The 16,700-nt window shown below is 35.6% G+C and overlaps 1 protein-coding gene across 3 annotated transcripts in view; it reads right to left on the reverse strand.

Annotated features, from left to right (window-relative positions):
* The window catches only part of LRRC4C (leucine rich repeat containing 4C), a 169,711-nt gene that overhangs the window by 117,087 nt on the left and 35,924 nt on the right, over positions 1-16,700 (reverse strand). The window contains exon 2 of one of the 3 annotated variants that reach the window (XM_081262085.1): positions 3,908-3,988. The exons of the other annotated variants lie outside the window; for them this stretch is intronic. The gene's annotated coding sequence lies outside the window, so the exon portion shown is untranslated. The remainder of the gene's footprint in view (positions 1-3,907; positions 3,989-16,700) is intronic. 3 annotated transcript variants of the gene reach the window in all.

The following is a 16,700-nucleotide window of genomic DNA, read 5'->3' on the forward strand; positions in this document are numbered from 1 at the left end:
ATACCTTGTGAAAACGGTATAGAATGATACATTACAGCAGCTACCACCATCTCACTTCTGGGCCAGGTGGTAGAGCAGTGGGAGATTCAGACCTTTAGCTCAGATCTGCTGGGCATGGCTGCAGGACTTTGATTTTGGATTGGAATCTCTCTTTGTTTCACCCACAGATGATGTGCATCCAATGACAAACTCTAACTAACAGAAAGTCATAGCAAGGGTTAAATACAACTATGCATATGTAGAAACTAGAAAAGCATTCAGAAGTGTTAGCACACAATAAATATTCGTTTTATTTCCTAATTCCATTTCTTTTTCTATACTCCCCATATTTCTTTCCAATGTCTTATTTTATTCTTTGTTTTTTACTGAAAAACAAAGAAAATGAATGCTAGATGGCCAGCAAAACTCCTGTCAGTATGAAATATCTATGCCTTCAAAGTTTGGTTATTATATAATTTGGAACTGACATCACGAGTTGACAAAAAAAAAAAAAAAATCAAAGTAACCCAATTCCCATACTGCCAAACTTGGTGTGGGGGGAGGAGATGAGTTAAAGACGGTAGAAATGATAGAACAAACTTAAAAGAATGCAAATAAAGCTGGGAAGTGTTGTAGCTGAATGTAGTTTACAAAAAATTAGATTCTCATAGACTCACAATTGTCTGTGTCCATGAGACTCTAATTTTTAATTGGATAAATTTTAAACAAACTTAGTAGGAGTGGTATATTATTTTGCTAGTGAAACTCAAAAGAATCCAAAGTTTCTATTGTAGCACAAGTTCATACTGTACATCTGTGCTCTTAAGAGTGTATTTTTCAAGGGTGGACAATAAGGAGATACAGTGGCAACCCCCGAAGTCTTTAAAGTAGTATCAGTCAACACAGTCAATATCCAGTGAGAACAAACACTTCACACTGTGAATCCCTGGCCAGGTCTTGTTCTAGTCACTCTTTATTCCTGAACACTTCTGAATCCTGAATTTTTTTCAACTCATGAATATGACTCCAAATTTGCCCTTGGGTTTGATAATGGTTAATGATCTTCAGTTATCTCAGTTGTTCCTACACCTGATCCTGAGACTGCACTGGCTCTGGAGATAGTACATAATAAATACCCCAGACCCATCCTATCTAGGCAACAGCAGCAGCCAGGAAAATGCAGAATCAGAAAAGCACATCAAAGAAGGGGAGATACAAAAGGCTTTTCCTTTACCACCAACCAATACTTCAAAGAAACTGTCATGGCAAAAATTTATTTGAGAAAATTCAAATTCCCCTAAGTTAGAGAAATGAAAATCCTTATCAGATCTGAGTGGCAGAGTTGAAAAGAAGGAATGATGACCTATTGAGTAAATATGGCAATATGGAGATGTGTTTCTTCTCCACTCCACTGACTCACGTGCCTACTGAAGTACTGTGTTCCAAATGCTAAAGGGAAATGTTTACATAAAAGTGATCTTTTTCTTGCAGGGTCCAAGGCACATGAACAATCAAAGTTTTAGTGAAGCCACAGTTAAGGCCTGGACACGGATTTCCTCCATCTGTCCTTCACAAAACCTTATCTTAGGCTGATTCCTAAGACATTTCAATCTCAGCATGGAGCTAGGTGAACTAACTAACCTGCATGTCTTTACTTCTATTCTCCATTTATATACCTCCAATATGACAAAGACTGTGTGTAAAGCTATTTTCTGTGCGCAGGTACAAATGACCAGGATCAAAATCCCCACTCGAATTCTTTCTCCATCACAAAGCTAACTCCTTGGCGGACCTGATTTCAATTTGCTTCAGATTTTCAGATCTCCAAGTATGTTGTTTCCAAATCTATATTATCTAAACTTCAAGTGCCTTGTGCTTGTTTTCTTTTCCTTTTCTTCCCTCCCTCCCTTGTCTTTAATCTTTGTACATAAACTGAGAATACTTAGAAATTAACTTCTTGGTCATTATTAGCCTCAAAGTATCTTGTCAACTATGTGGTAAATAAGTAATCAGTACCTGCTTGAGGAATCTAATTTCAAAGAGAAAAGAAGACGGAAAGTCTCACATCATTTCCTTCTGTTCATATTTATTTTAGAAAATTGAGGTATCTAACCCAATATAATAAATACAGGGAAAGAGAGGAGTTACAACAAGCAATCGCATACTCAGAATGCTTGGGTTGGCATTCAGTATTCAATCCATTGCCTTCTCTAATAGTTTCTCTATTAGGTAAGACCTTGTGAAGAAACAAGAAGCAGCTCTACTGCCTTGGCAATACATAAGCTCTTTGGATCCTGATTATTCCTAATTCTATTGCATACAAACTCACACCTTGCTTCCATTAGCCAGAAAGCCCAGACAAGCAGAAGTCCAGTGCTTTCTCAACACATAATAAATTCTGCAAATACAGAAAGCTCCTTTATGGTGTGGCAAGATGGGGCTTGGCCAGCCTTGATGACACTTTCTTGATAAACAAAGCCCCCCAAATGTGTGTATCTTTTATGGTAAGATACTTAGTTGACCTTTGATTATACCTATTAACCTTCAGGGATAATATTGTGCTACTCAAGGCTGGTGACCAGCAGCATCAGCATCACCTGTGAGTTTCTAAAACGTGCAGAATCTGAGAATTTATCTCAGACTTCTTGAATCTGAGTTCACATTTTAATAATATACCCAAATAATTCATATAGAGGTAATATTTTAAGAAGTATGGACATTGGATATTCTGGCAGCAATATTGTATTTACCCCTTCCCCCCATCTTGGGAAAATAAAGTATTTGCTTCCCATACCATTTCTTTCTTGATTCCTGAATTTTTTTTAATGCAGCCATCTATTTGTTTTAATATGCAACACAAAAAGATGAAACATTTCATTCACATGCTTCATATACCATTTGATTCTTCTGATGCCCCTGTGAATATCACAACATGTAACTATCACATGTCATTTATGTGACAGATGTCTAACACCTACATATTCAATCTTTGAATATGCAGAAAGCTTCCCCCATTACTATCCAACTCTCCATCCCCAGGATTCTATTGAATTATACATGGAGCCAAAAACTTAAAAACCCAAGTCTATCTTATTTTTTAATCTTTGGCTCTTTTGACTACCATAACCCAGTTTGTTCCATGTGGAGACACTAAACACACACACTGTTGATGGAAGCTTTTATAAGTGCCATTACATGATGGCATTGCTGTCAGTCTGTCTAAAGTATTTGTGCTGCCGATATAAAAAAGAAAATATAATCCATGCTTGCAGGTAACAAAGTTCTCAATTAGGGCATTTTAAAGCATGTCTTTTTTTTTTTTTTTATTGTTGTTGTCCCTGAGGACTGAACCCAGGATCACTTAAGCCCTGAGCCACATCCCCAGTCCTTATATATTTTTTTTAGAGACAAGATCTCACTAAGTTGCTTAGGGCCTCAAGAAGTTAGTATGACTTTTTTAGGAGCCGTACCCATTCAAGTGACTTGAACTTTTCAGCAATGAATAAACAATAAATAAAGCAATGGAGGCAATAATATGAAACCTGTATTACAGTGTCATTAGAAAATATCATATTAGGCTGCAATACGGTAAACAGTCAAACACGTTCAAAATCAGGGTGCATTCTCAGAATTTTTAATCCTAATCTAGGTCAAATTAAAACAAATATTTATACACAATGTAGAATACTAACCAGAATGTTAGCCTTTAACAAAATGCTTTATCAAAGCCAGTGAGGCAAAAAATAAATAAATAAATAAATAAAAAAAGAAAAAGAAAAAGCCTCTTGGTCACTGCATCTGAAATTTAAAAGTCAGAGAAGCAGAATACTAAAACAAGAAGGAATCTTAGATCTTAGATCATTTAGACCTATTCCAATTCCATTCTATAGATTTGTAAAGAAAGGCCCAGAGAGCCTATACAACTTACCAAAAGTTCCACTGTTGTCTGTTACTGACAAGATGAGTAACTCTGAGCAAATCCTTTCTCTTTCAGCCTCAGTTTCTAGATCTGCAAAATGAGGTGATTTGACTGCATGACATAAGGTCCATGGAGCCCGAAAATGCTACTATTCTGCAAGACTAGAAACCACATGCTAGAATATCCCTGCTCCAAAAGCAATATACAAGATGAAAAGGTCCTTAAGTGACACTTGGCATCACTGATGTCCCAGAGCTTGTTGATGGTATAATCTCAATACTGCAGAAGCACAGGGGTTGCTGCTACCCACCACAGACAAACAAAACCAGGAGAGACTGTCTGTTGGCATACTCTGCCTGAGAAGAGCTGCAACTGAAGATCTGCTGAGAGTGATGGTAAATCTTCTCCTCCCCCTTCCCAGTATCTAGTGACTCTCTCTGTCTGTCAGAGTCCTGCCTCAGGAATTTCTCCCCAAAGTTCACTGGAGCCCTGGGAGTCCAACCCTAGCCTAACCCCAGACAAAGATGCATTTCCTCCTAGAAGACTCCCTGCCTGCCAAGTCATTCAAAATCAACTTTAAAAGGAACTCTAGGCTCCATGGAGCTGCACATTTTAGCATCTTTTTATCAGTTGTCTGGCATTGTCTGGTCTTTTGTGAAACCTTTTTCTTATTTTATTACAATATCATTATGTTAATAAACAAAGAGTTGGTATGCATAATAAAAATGATAAATTCAGTCTTTGCGGGCTCTGTCATGATCATTGGTTATGCTTTAACTACATTTACTTATCTTTCATGCCTCATTCTTATATAGAGTAGTATCTTTGAAAAGGCTTCTATTTTTTTTCAAATGAGTTCCATCTTTCCCTTTTCTTCTTTTCATTATTACTATTTTTTTCTATTGAGAAATCATGCAGTCAGGCAATTGTGCAGCCTTTTTAAAAGGAGATGCAAATACAACAACTCAACAAAGTACAACTCAGATATTATGTATGCAAAAGTGGGTACCACCAATGTCCCTACTAATTAAGCCAATCATTAAACCAAAGGTTAATTGATTGAACTCATTTTTGTGATATATACACAAATGAACCTGAAGTACTGTGTCTTATTAGCACCGGCATTTAAAGAAAGCTAGTGTCTACACCTTAATAATTTTATACAAAATTAGGTCAACCAGCAAATTAAGAATTCTAGAAAAAAATGCAATCATCCCGTAAAGAACAATTATGTTCTTAGTATCATGATTATTGTCATCTACTAATTAGCCAGCTTATTATGTACTGGACATTTTCCTAAACACTTTACATTATTACACAATTTTAACCTTATAGAAACATTGCAATGTTAAACCTCCCCCTCCCCTGCAAAAAGAGACATGGAAATGGATTGGAACCAAAGAGTCAATTCAGAGATGGATCAACTTCTTGAAAAACATTGATAACAAATATTAACTGTTTATATTAGCTAAAACTGTTTATGGATAGTACAGGGAAACAATTTGGTTCAACTTCCATCTATAGCAGATACCCCCTTCCCGAAGGGCTGTAGCTTGCTGCCAAAGATCTTCAGTAATAGACCTCTGCTGAAGCCTGTTTCAGGGAAGTTACTAATATTATTGATATTAGCAGTGGATGAAGATAGTGTAAAAGCTCAACATGGAAATTCTGTAATCAAAAGAATATTATGAACATTAAGAGTATAGTGGCACAAATTGACTAAATCAGAAAGGGGGGATTGAAAGTGTGACTCTCAGAGTATTTATTACATTCTAATTTACGAGCAATATATGTATGCCTTTTCATTTAAAAAACTTTCTTAGTTGTAGATGGACAAAATGCCTTTATTTTAGTTATTTATTTTTATGTGGTAAAGAGGACAGAACCCAGTGCTTCACATGTGCTAGGTGATTGCTCTACCACTGAGCCACAACCTCACCCCCTTCCTTTCATTTTCATTCTTATTAAATTACAAGTTCACAGAATCCTCATTCATCACATATTCAGTATTATTAACCTTAAGAAAAGTGTCCATCTTCCTTCCCTGTAGTAATAGAAACTGTCACACGGGGAAAGCATGAGAAATAAATTAAACCATATTTAATGAACTAAGCCCAGTATGAAACACCAGAAAGCAACAAATAAAATTAACTAGTGCTCTTAATAATTACTATTGTTACTATTATTGAGGTACAATAGAAGAAATAAGTAGAAAGGAGACATGGAAGGAAAAGGAAATAAGATTGGAATTCAGAAATTTGACTGACTTTTCCAGACCTGTCACTCCTAATTCCTGGAAAAACTACAAATCTACCTGTGCATTTTTAATTAACTCTCCACCCTAATAAATATTGATTGTGTGCATTTTCCCTTGAATGTTTACCTACTTCCCTAAATAAACCTGTCTATACCTCTGACTGGCAAATGCTGGAATGCCTTATACATAAGCTATGGAACCCACTGGTCCTGAATGGAGTTCCCACTTCTCAAGAAACTCCTGACCAGTGACACTATTATGTGCTATTAATATTATTGTGATTAACGCTAACCACAGATAAATGTCTCAGGCCCAGTACCTTTGATTTTAAAGTCCGGTAAACACCCAGCAATTGTCCTTTTTACATTCCAATGAAATAATCAAGGTAGCAAAATTTTGCTTTCATACTTGCCAATCTAAATTAGGGAGAAGGAACAAGTCCAAAACACCCAAACCTTCATTAAAGAAGCAATTAATAAAATGTTTCCATCCTCCTCCTCTTTTAAGTAAAAAAAGAACAGAGAAGGATAAAAGGGACAAAAATAAAGTTTTTTAACCAATTTTTAAAACATTTTATCCTTTGAAACTTCTTGTGGTATGCATGACAAATAAACATATATTTCTTTCTTTTTGCAATAAAGGCACTGTTATGTGTCTTTAAAATTAATTAAGGCTATCTCCAATATTACCATAAAAATCAATGTCAATTTATGTGAATGTGGATTCTAGAATAACAGGATCTCTCGTCCATTGCTTCGTATTGTATGGTCATAAATGACAGCAAATTAGACTTTTAAAATAGTTTGTGTTCCAATTGATATGAAAAAGAGAAAATTTTGCACTAGGAACTATACAGATATTTTTCAATTTTAGCAATGTTTTTCTTACTTTATTTTTTAATTCATGCAATTTCCATTTAACTAAGCACAGACAGTGTTTTTGGTACAGTGTTCTGACTTGTGAAAGTGGACGTAAGAGTTGCTATCTGCCACAGACACTTTAAAAACTAGTAGAAAGTGGACCAAAGACATAGATAGCTGTATTAATTGAACACACTGTAGTTAATACCTAGGAAAGGAAGAAAATTTGATGAGTTAATTTAATTATTTTCTAGCTATACATGGGAAACTTGTATCTATGAACTGATTACCAAATCTGTAATCATCATGTAGCAAGGACAAAGAATGGGGAATGTTATCAGAAAAAGTCAATAGCAGCTAGAAATTTACAATCTGTTTATGGAGTATAGATGCAGAAACAGAAATTTGTTTTAAAAAGTCAGGACAATATTTAAGTGCTAAATACAATGCAGCAAGGTGCATGTTAGAAATTTTTAAAAAGAGAGAGCTTTATGGGCTGACAGCAAGTATTTGAATAGTTTTAAAGGAAGAGATAAATTCAACCTCAAAGTATTAATTTTTGGCATATATGAGAGATAGTGGCATATGCCAATGTACCTGGATTTCTTAACATATGCTCACTGGAATAACTGTATAAATTACTTAGAAGCTTCTAAACAACTAGAACAAAATTGCATTATACTATCAGTGGGTTCCTAAAGAGTCATTCCCACTTAAATATTTCATTCTTCAACCTCTTTGCTTATGATCTTGTGACAATCTTGACTTTTCTCATCCATTCATCTAGAAAGAAGGCTGAAATTCACCAAATGTTAAATAATCTTTTCCATATATTGAGATCACTTAAGTGTACTAAAATTCATTTCTTCCACAATTCCTTTACTTAATTCTCCTCTAAATCAAAGTTACCTTTACTTTCTCTAATCAATATAACTGTCCATTTTAGTTGAAAACTCTTTTAGACTTTTAGCCTATTTTTTTTAGGAATATATTACTTAGGGATAAGTATCTTTCTTTTTATCTGTAATAGAAGGCCAAAACAGTAAGAAGCTTGGCTTAAACCTAAACAACAGTGTTTTGCCAAAGAAGCACTTAGTAAATCGTCACTTTTGTAATTTGACTGTGATGAGAGGCCCACATGGTATAGATGTAATAGTCAAGGAGTAGTGTTTGACAACCTGCAACTGGTTATTTCTGATGCTTTATTAATATGATCTTCAACTTCTAGGAGAAAAGAAAAGAAAAAAAAAAGCAAGCACCTAATGGTAGTAGACTACTTAATCAGGACTTCACAATATACCACTCATTAATTGTGCCACCTTGGATTAGAATACTAGTCCATTCAGACCTCTGTTCTTGTTATATAGCTCAAGGGAACTGGCTGAGATGGTGATAAAGATGGTGATCATTCTTTCTGGTCTTTAAATATTCTCAGTCAATCAAGAAGACACAAAATAAGAATTTATATTCATTCTGTTTAGATTATATAATAACGATATTGGGACAGTGTGGGCTACAATCTCCACTAGTACTGTTGCTCCAAAATTTCTGAAGCAAAATTTTGTGTTCTGTTTGTTGTAAGAAATCCATTTAACAACTACAACACATCTCACATTCCCCTACCTACCTCTTTGTTTTCTACATCCTAAAAACTCTAAGAAAAGTTTCATCAATCAAACTTTACAACAAGCAATGCAATTTAATAGTTTTCTGTTCTACTCTAGCCCATTTCAATCTATTTCACTGAAAGAAATAGCAGGTTTGTGGAACAATCAAATTGATTTTACCACCATCTCTGGCACCAAGAATCCAATCACATTATTAATCTATTCTAAGGATTATTCTCCTTACTTGTAGAATGTGGATAACAATAATGTCTCTTTCATAGTGTTGTTTTAGTATTAAATAAAATACTGAAAGTAGCACTGTTTTGGGTTAGTGTTCAATACAGGTATATTTTATAGTTATTATTTTAACTATATTTTTATTATACCACTGTTATAAATCTATGTATTTTTAAACTGCTAATTTATGTTGTTGTTATGTACAAGCTATTCATTATTTAAGTTCCTGACTGTATTGCAATTGTCAGGGGAAAAAAATAATAAATAAAATTGGTTCATACATTTTCCATATATCCAAATACTCATTATTATGTTTTGGGTCAACTCTACAGAGTTTTGATTTAGTACTTACTTTTGGTATTGATTAAGGGATATGGCATTTTGTTTAGATACTTCTATTGATGCAGGAGAAATGGGAACCTCAGAGAATTGGATCCTACAACCCCTTATTAAAACTCTAAATTAAAGCCTGTTTTCTTTTTTTTGTTTGTTTGTTTTTTTGGCCTGTTTGTTTCATTGTGTGAGGCTGCCTGACTAGAAGGTCCCACTCACACTTAGGTGCCCATTCTGTTGTTGCCCCAGGCTTTCTTGACTACTCTAATGTCAGCAACCCATAACAAGTATCTTGAACCCAAGCAATTCTTTTGCTTTAAGGAACAAGTAAGTACTGGACAAACTCAGGTTCTCAAACACATTAAACCATCCCTTTCTGGGAACAAGAAATTGAATCAGAGAAAGAGCTATCAAGAGAGACTCTTCAATGAAGGTTAGTTCACCATCAAAACAGCATAAAAACCCGTAGACAAAGAGCCACCATGTTGGGACCCCCTTCCATGTTGCAGGAGCTTTCCTTGCTTGCTTCTCATCAATCTGCTACTGAATTCTCACTCTCCATCATCAGACTCCTGGGTATAGGAGACAAGGACCCTCTAGTGCTCACATGCCCTTGTATTACAGGATGAGGCGACATACATGACAGATTCATCCCCTAACTCAGTTGTGATGCTAGTCATCTCATCTTTTAGTAGAAGAATCAGGAACAGAAGTGTGTGGGCTCTCTCATCCCCAGTATTTGTACCAGAGAAAAAGATATTAAAAGGAACAACGATATGTCTTCTTTTTTGTTTGTTTGTTTTGTTTTAAGAAATTCTGGTTTGAACTTTCAAATTACTGTTCAAATAAGAGGCTATAAGTAAAAGTATCATCTTTTAAAAATCATATAAGTATTTTCTTCATGGTAAAATTTACTATAAATATAATTTTAAACTAAAAAAGACATCAGAAATAAAAGGTATATATGTGTGTGTGTGTGTGTATAAAATATTCATTTATATTCCTCCTAGAATTTGTGCACAAAGAAAGTAGACAATAATCTGTTTGTCCTTTCTACCATGACTTATCAGGAATCTGAATGAATTCAGACAGCAAATAGAGAAAATACCCACCACTCAGTGAAGATTAAGGGAAGCTGTTTTCCCAGGTAAAATTTATGGTTGTCTTTTAATCACTGGAGAAACTGAAGTAATTCCTCTTTGCTTACTTTCAACTCCCCCCACCTGGAACCCATAACTCCTTCCTGTTCTCATTCCTTTACTAATTTAAATATGGATCTTTTTAAATTAGGCCTGCCGTGGGCATCAACATTTCAAAAGACATCTTCAGAGCACCCACTGAGTGTACCACACTTGCTTCATTTTGTTAATTGAATGGTTCTTAAACAACCTCATTATCTGCCCACAGCACTTGGCATTTTCCTATTGAAAAGCTATCCTTTGCCCTGTCTTCTCTGCCATCCAGGAAGGCTTGAATCCTTCCTATAGCATCACCAGAACACAAATGGACTGTTGTTTGTTTGTTTTGTTTTGTCTTTAAACAAATCCCCAGGCTTTTACACCTCCCTGGGAAAACTAAATGAACTAATATTGAGAACCTGCAGCATGCCAGGCTATAAATTGTGATATTTAATTTTCAAATGAATGACATGATATAGATATGATCAGATCCAAGTAATGAAGAAGAAAGTAGAAGTAAAAAGAGATTCTATGACTTATCAAAAATCACAAGAAGTCCAGGTTCTTGAGATGGGCTTTCTAGAGTTCATGCTGCTGGATCACAGAACAGTGTCCTGGGAGCTAAGGAAGAGATTGTTTTTGTCTTTTTCTCCCATCAGAAAAGCTTTGGAAGATCTTGATATTCTTTGTCCAGCTCTAAGTATAGCGATCATGTTGTCTTCTACATGGCTCTGCTTGTTAAAAGCCCTTTCCCAAAGTTGCAGCCCAGCAAACTTGGGAGCCTTAAGTCAATCTGCAGATAGAATGATTTTACTGTAGGGCAACTGAAACCATGGAGCTGGAAAGCTTCCTTCTTGTAGTATAAACTGATTTTATGTCTCTTCCTTACAAGGTTTTACATATGTAATATAAAATTCACATTTAAAAAAAAAACCCTTCCTATATAGAGTTATGTTAACTTGATTTGTAAGTAACCATGAATCCATGCCACCTCCATGGTAAGTACATATGGTATAGCCTTGGGGCACAGTTAGTTTTGAGTGCTTACCTGTCTTTGCACCTCTACCCTGAATGCCCCTTTGCCTTTCTCACCTCCTCCTGGCTCAAGCAGCTTCACTGCTCTGGGTCAAGTGCAGATGAACTTCATCCACAAAGATTTTTTCAGTGAGCTCCCCCAGCATATCAGTCAAACCCCTAGAATATCACTTATCACAATGCATTATATATTTATCACCCTGTAGATAATATCACCTAAGTTTTCAAACTTGACACTCTTGACTTTTTGTACTATATAATTTTTTTTTTTCTGTTGTAGGGTTATCTACTGTGCTGTGAGATGTTTAGTAGTGTTCTTCGTCTCTGATTACTGGACCATAGTAGCAACTCTTCTTTGACTGTGAAATCAAGTATGTCTCTAGACATAAGGGGAGGGAAAAGTTACCTCCAGTTAAGAACCATTACTCAAGATCATAGTAATCACAAGGGTGGAGATTGCTTTTGCTTTTTTTTTTCTCCCCATCATATAAATCCAGGAGTATCAGGCCCCAAGCAAACAGTCAATTAGTCTGATGGTTGTATTAAATTAGTCTTATTACTCAGTTGTAATACACCAGATTACACTGAAATCACATCTCATTCAAAATCAAAAACAAGTGACCACTAAATTACACTACACAGTCTAAGAAAGTGAGCTAAAAAGTTGTTGGATTTGGGGCTGGGGATGTGGCTCAAGCGGTAGCGCGCTCGCCTGTCATGCGTGCGGCCCGGGTTCGATCCTCAGCACCACATACCAACAAAGATGTTGTGGCCGCCGAAAACTAAAAAATAAAGATTAAAAAATTCTCTCTCTCTCTCTCTGTCTCTCACTCTCTCTTTTAAAAAAAAAAGTTGTTGGATTTGAGTGAAAGAAAATAATATTGTTTCTATATTTAATAAATATATATATGTAATATTTACATAATCATTTATGAAATATATACATTAGTGTGTACACACACACACACACACACACAAATAATGACCTTGTCTTGGAAACTGCATTTAGAAAACTAGATAAGAGTAATCTCATATCTCTATATACACAATATCTAAATGCTCTTATCAATAGAAAAGCTTCATGAATCTCTTAACTTTTTTTTTCCTCAAAGACCCACTTTTGAAAACAGAGATACTTGTTTGGAAATTTCAAAATCAGAGTTGATTCAATAAAGTAGCACAGCTAATTTGATATTGTCTTTTTTCCCTGATAAGATATTCACCTCTTCCCAATTTAGTGCAGAACAGTTCAAAGTCATCTAATTTTGCAGATTTCTATAACTAGTTAACCCTTTATTTGGACTGAAAACCAGAACGACTGTGATCTTAATGCTAGATTGTGATGAAAGACTTTTTCTCACCTCAGAAGTGAACAGGACCTGAATGTCTTTATTTCTTTCCAGAGCTGATGTTTTAATTAAAAATTGAAAACTGAAATAGACTTTTCTTTTCATGTTTAGGGAGTTGTGAATCCACAAAGATTCTTTTACTCCCAGGGGATGCTACAAACACTAGTAATACATTTGGTAAGACTAAATCATTTTGTGGGGATGAAGTTCAAAAACAAGACCAGCTCCTCTTAAACAGTCATAAAGGTCACTTAGAAACTGCATAATCTCTTATAAATTATACAGGACCCCTCTTTTAGCGGTTAATTTTTAATGGTTGCATCTTTTCAGTTTTAAATAAATTAGTTACTTTTCATGTAAGATTATGAGCTATAATATTATGAGGTAGGTATTATTCTGGTTCTTATAAAAAGGAGGTAATTAAATATCAGGACAGGAAGAAACTATGTGATGTCATTTAACTATATTCAGTGGGTGAGGTGAAATTCATACACTGACTCTTCTCTGATAATAACTGAGTCTTGTACATATCAGTCACATTTAGACTCAAACCTACAGAGATATTTCCAAAACTCCATGCTCTCTGACTCTGACTCTTCCCCCCCAAGTCCCAGGCCCCAAAGGTTTGCTCAAAGGAAAGTAAAAATAACCAAAAAGCAATTCCATTTGTAGAGCTATTCAATTCAGAGGTCAAGGGGCCTGCACACCTGAGATAAGAAACAAACAGAGAAACAGCACCTTCACCTTCTTATTTTGCATCAAAGTGTCTTCTTGCTTCTGATCACACCAAAGACACTCTTGTCTCCAATCGTTTTAATTTAAAATAGCTTACATCATGTCTTTCACAAATTTCAGTCCTTAGGATGCATTGGCAAGCAAGGCACTTCCTGCTCTTTCCACTGCAATGTTTGTGTTCTGACACACACACATACAGACCACAGGGTCCTCTGGCCTCTGCCCTCTAGGTGCACCTGGGATTTCAGTGTTAGGAGGGGCACTTATCCCCGGACCCTGCTTCTCATCAGCCACTTTGACCTAGCTTCTTTGAGCTTTCATGATCTTGCACATACAGCCTATGTACTTATCTCCCTTTATGTATGGACATGATACAGGAAAGGCTTTGTGAGAAGCAACATGTAGGGATGGTAGTGATGTTGCTGACCAGGAATGGGCTGATCACCTAAAGAAGTGTCGTATATGCCTACACACACACACACACTTAACACACACTTAACACATACACATATACACACAGGTATATATCCACATCATGCCCGACACACATACACATATGTGTACATATACATAGAACACATGCCTATATAGACATACAGGTGTCCATGACAAACACTCTTAATACAAAAAACACATGCATGCATCTTCCTAACACACACTTAACACACAGTACAAAAATACATATATCTAGGTCTCACATGCACTCTTTTTTTTTTTAAAGAGAGAGAGAATTTTTATATTTATTTATTTATTAGTTTTTTAGCGGACACAACATCTTTGTACGTGGTGCTGAGGATTGAACCCGGGCCGCTCGCATGCCAGGTGAGCGCGCTACCGCTTGAGCCACATCCCCAGCCCCTCACATGCACTCTTAACATCTATAGGTACAATATGAATACCTGTATCCACCTATAAACACTTAACACACACATATAGACATATGCATACATCCACCTAACATACACTTAACACATGCATACATATATCCACATCATACACACTTAACATACATAGATATATACATCCACCTAACATTCACAAATGGATCTCCCAAAGGAGATCTCAAGAGACAGAGCTCTCAAGACAAATGGATTTTAACGGATACTTTATAGCTGTAAGTTAGCACCAACAGACTCCATTTTATCTTGAAAGGGTGTGAAAAGGTCAAGTATTGATTTAGGTTTCTAAGAGAAGACAAATAATAAAAACCCCCTTCTGAAAAGATTTGCTGCATTTTGCCTTCATTCTGGGTTTCTGCATGGAACAGAAATGATTTGAAACCGACAGGATGGCAAAGATAAAATGGAGTCGCTCATAAAGGTGGTCTTAAGATCAATTTTACTTATTCCTCTGACCTTTAATCCATAAAATGGAAAATTCCTCTATAGTTGCAATAGAGATTATATGATATGAAAGTAAAACAATCAAAAGCCTTATGTAATCCATATATTAAAACATATGGCATGTTTTATATTTATTCATTTAGATAATGTACTCTATAAAATCACTTTTATATAGGCATATCACTTTACCAAACACCAGTACTTTCTTTTTGAGAAATCAGAGACTGTAGGATCATATTCCCAAATGCTCAGTCTCTCCCCATGACAAATGATTGCTTTGTACAGACACATTCACGAGCCTGGGTGAAGTTTTAGAGATATCCGTGTTATTGAAAGAGAAGAATTTTGGATGACAAGAAATTTTACTGAATCCTCATATGATCACCCCATTTGGCATTTATACAGATTGTGGCAATTCCTCAATACATGCATGGTGTCTGCTGAAGCATGCTCTGCTCATTTCTGTAGCTATCATTCAAATAGATTGTCATCTATACTCTTCTCCTTTGTCCAAATATCTAAGGCTACTCCTAGACAAGGGATTATTGTGAGTTGTAGAAGAGTTTCAGTCTCTGGAATATGTTTGACTCTATAATAGAGGAGTATATATCCTGTCGCTCTCGAGATCCCACATTTGTTTGTTTACTTGTCATTTGGGCTAAATATCAAGCAAAATGGCAGGTGGCATACTGAGCTGATTCAGAAGCCAACACATTTTATTTTGAGTTACAGGACTGATACTTCGTAGCTGAGGGACCTGAGGCTTATTACTCAATTTTAATGAGTCTGTTACTCATATAGTGAGAATAATAGTAATTACTTCAAAAATATTTGTAGTGATTAGATGAGATAATCAATATACAGATGACTTCCACCATTGCATGTTTTACATTTCTCTCTGCAAAGAATTTGGGTGAACACGGTTTGATTTTTGTAAGAGAAGTGAAGTAAATGCACTGATATTTGTATTATTATTAACACTCAAGATGAGCAATATACCCAAAAGATAATTGCAATAGAGATAATAAGATATACGAAAGTAAGACAATCGAAAGCTTTGGGACTCATTGGTTTGGAACTAATTCCTGGATCTGACATGAATCACCTGCAGAATTCCTTGTGAGTCATTTCAACTTTCTCTGTCTAGGTTTTTGTTTGTTTGTTTGTTTTCCTGTTTTTGACTGTGCTTTGTATTGAACCCAGGGCCTCGTGTAGGCTAGGCAGGTGCCCTATCACTGAGTTACACCCTCAACCCTTATGTCTCAGTTTTTTTTTTTATTGATTATTTAAAGCATTACATAGTTCATGATATATCATCTTTCATACATTTGACTCAAATTGTGTTTTGAACTCCCATTTTCACCCCAAATACAGATTGCAGAATCACATCTGTTTCATATTCACATTTTTACATAATGCCATATTAGTGACTGTTGTATTCTGCTACCTTTCCTATCCCCTACTATCCCCCCTCCCCTCCCCTCCCCTCCCATCTTCCCTCTCTACCTCCCCTGCTGTTGTTCAATTCTCTCCCTCTTTTTCCTTCCCCCTTGCCCCTCATAACCTCTTATAATTTTATGTATCATTGAAGGTCTCCTACCATTTCCATGTATGTCTCAGTTTTTTTAATGACAAAGTAGGATAACAATGAGGCTTTTCATTGTATTGTTTTAAAAAATTAAATAAGTTAATATCTGTAAGTGCATATCACACTATGTTATTACTTTGAGGTTATAAAGAGTTTATTCCCACTGTATAACTTTTCATAGTAAAATACATGCTCTTTTCCTCCTATATTAATCTTAAAAGCAGACTATCAAACCACAGGAAAAATTCCATTTCTCTGGATCTTATCTTTAAAGTAGATA

Source organism: Spermophilus citellus, assembly GCF_964194105.1.
Source record: "Spermophilus citellus genome assembly, chromosome: 2".
In the NCBI taxonomy this organism is placed as follows: Eukaryota; Metazoa; Chordata; class Mammalia; order Rodentia; family Sciuridae; genus Spermophilus; species Spermophilus citellus.